At 47.6% G+C, this 3,070-nt stretch overlaps 1 pseudogene; it reads left to right on the top strand.

Annotated features, from left to right (window-relative positions):
• LOC114781508 (protein broad-minded-like) overlaps positions 1-797 on the top strand; it is a 28,150-nt pseudogene extending 27,353 nt beyond the window's left edge.
• The last annotated feature ends 2,273 nt before the right edge of the window (positions 798-3,070 follow it).

Raw genomic sequence — 3,070 nt, forward strand, 5'->3', positions numbered from 1 at the left:
GTGAAACAGGATTTTTGATGAAGATGAAGGGATGAATAAATTACCCATAATCCTGTCCATGTCGTGTCCTCGGAGGGAGCAGACGGAACCGCAGGGTTCTCCCGTTGTAAGCGAGCGTCATCAGGCGGCGGCGGAACGAGACGCAGCACAGGGACGTTCTGCAGCCCAGCGGCTTGTGGCTCCTCACACCCCATGATGCTTGGACAGGATGAGAACGTGACCCCTGACCTGACATGTCACCTAGAACATGTCTTAACAGGGAGCGTGTGAGAAGATGAACCTTGAGAGATGGTGGAACCAGTGCAGCGGTGCTGGAGGGAGATGGTGAAGATCTCATTACTGGATCCGTGTAGAATCCTGCGTCTCGGAATGTCACCTCTCTGGAGGAGTTCCTGCTCTAAAGGTCGTGGGTGAAATTCGCCCGGGGAAATGACATTTATTTATCTGCTCAACAGCAGAAGAATGCTGAGAACCAGATGTCATTATCCAGTAGTTACAGGGACAGTCCTCCTGGAGACACTCAGGGGACACGATGGTCTAGTGGGTCAGACATTACCAACGTTCAAGCTGATGGGGGACCTGGGGGACGACAGCTTGATGAACTTCGTTCTTCCGACCATCCAAACCCAGAACTCATCACCTTTCCAGGAAGCTCGTGGTTCCAGGCCGGAGTCGCGGCTCCACGCTGCAGAAATAAATGTGTGGAGCTCCAGTCCAGAGGTGATAAACTTCTAAGATGGATGGCGTGGTGAAGCGGGACGCCGCCGGAGCCCGGCCCGCTCCGCCCATTCATCAGCGCCGACCCCGGGAGACGCCTGGGCGTTCCACAACAAAGACATAAATCTCCGCATAGCGGGTCAGTGAGCGGCCGAGATGGAGGTGGATGAGCTACAGACACGTCAGGCAACAGGGTTCCTCAGACGAAACTAGGAAGGAAATGCAGAGGAGCATCAGAACATCTTCTAGTCCAGACCTCCCTGGACAGGGGTGTGGCCCAACAATCAGTCCCTGCCAGTCCCTCTTCCCATCTTCCTCAATGCTCCCTGGACGTTAATCAGGGTCGCCTGGCGGTGGCTCTCAGAACATGGCAAGTTCCTTCAACCACGGCGCATGGTCCTACAAGATTACATCAATCTTCTCTCCTTTCTACTTACACGCGAATCTGCATCCATATGGATGAGAGGAACCTCTGAAGTCCGAGATCCTGAGCTTAAAAGGTATGAAAGGTGCATGTTGTGGATTTAGATCTAGGTTTTTCTCAGCAGGCCAATGAAATGAGGGGGGCGGGACTAGCGAGTCAGGTCGGGTCTGGATCCTCCCACCGCTTATTAATGATCTGCCTGAGTCGCGGCCGTCTGAGCGATCAGAGATTCAATGAGCTCTCATGTCAACGACACTCACCGTCTTCCCACCATCACACACACACGCACGAATACACACACACACACACACTAATACACACGCACACTAATACATACTAATACACACACACACTAATACATACTAATTCATACTAATACACACACACTAATACATACTAATACACACACACACGCGCACACTAATACATACTAATACACACACACACACTAATACACACACGCACACTAATACATACTAATACACACACACTAATACATACTAATACACACACTAATACACACGCACACTAATACATACTAATACACACACACACACTAATACATACTAATACATACTAATACACACACACTAATACATACTAATACACACACTAATACATACTAATACACACACACTAATACATACTAATACACACACACACACTAATACATACACACACTAATACACACACACACACACACACTAATACACACACACACTAATACACGCACACGCACACTAATACATACTAATACACACACACACACTAATACACACACACGCACACTAATACATACTAATACATACTAATACACACACACTAGTACACACTCACACACTAATACACACACCCATGCGCACACTAATACATACTAATACACACACACACACTAATACACACACGCGCACACTAATACATACTAATACACACACACACAAACACTCACACACTAATACACGGCGTGTGCGGCGGAGCGAGACAGAATTGTGCGCTGGAGCGCCTGCTTCAGGTTTACTGCCCACATGGAGCAGATTCATTTTACTCCCAGTGAAGGTCTTCAAGGAACGTTCTAGTAAAAAACAGAACCCTGTTACAAGTTGACCTCAGATGTCATTTCCCACCGATTCTGAGATGAAAATGGACACTCGTGATGGATGTTTGGTCATGAGATCATTCATCTACGCTGAAAGCAAGAAGGATTGTGAATGGAGCTCCTTCTGAAGGCCGGCTGCTCGGCGTCAGTCGAGACCTTCGCTTCTTCACACTGAATGAGTTGAACTGAATGACTCTGGATGGAAGGAAAGCAGATGAGCGACGATTAACGCTTTTTACTTAACATCTGTTCACCTCCGTTTCCTGCGCTCTGTTCATCTCCCCGTCCCTCGCCTGCGTTCTCTTGTTCTTCTGCAATTACGCCCGGATAATGGAGGGAGATGTCAGGAGGAGGCGGTGATGGAGTCTTCACTTTCTTATTAAGAATGTTGGAATTCATCTGATTTAAATAACGTATTCGCCGCGCACATTTGCATTCACACAATATGTGTAATTACGGGGAAAGCGAGGCGGGACGATTATCATTTCAGGCCTTCTCGTCGTGAACGACACGCGTCGCTGGGGGGTCGCGGGGGGGTCGGCTGCTCTCATTTACACCCACTTCTCATTTACACCAATCTTGATCCTTCAGCAACTCCTGATCCTTCAGGTTTGAGGTTTATTGTCATTTGTACAAAGTACAGCGTACGGAGCACAACGAAATTCTTACTTGAAAACCCCTCCCACGCAGACAGAACATGATACATAGAAGACATAGAGGACAAAGTGGTGCAGCAGCAATAAATGAATCACAGAAAGATAAATCTAAGTTGCGTAAGAAAGTGTTTGTGCGTAATTTTAGTGACAGTGCAGTGCATACTATGTGTTGTATAG

The sequence above is a fragment of the Denticeps clupeoides genome, unplaced genomic scaffold (assembly GCF_900700375.1).
Source record: "Denticeps clupeoides unplaced genomic scaffold, fDenClu1.1, whole genome shotgun sequence".
Classification (NCBI taxonomy): Eukaryota; Metazoa; Chordata; class Actinopteri; order Clupeiformes; family Denticipitidae; genus Denticeps; species Denticeps clupeoides.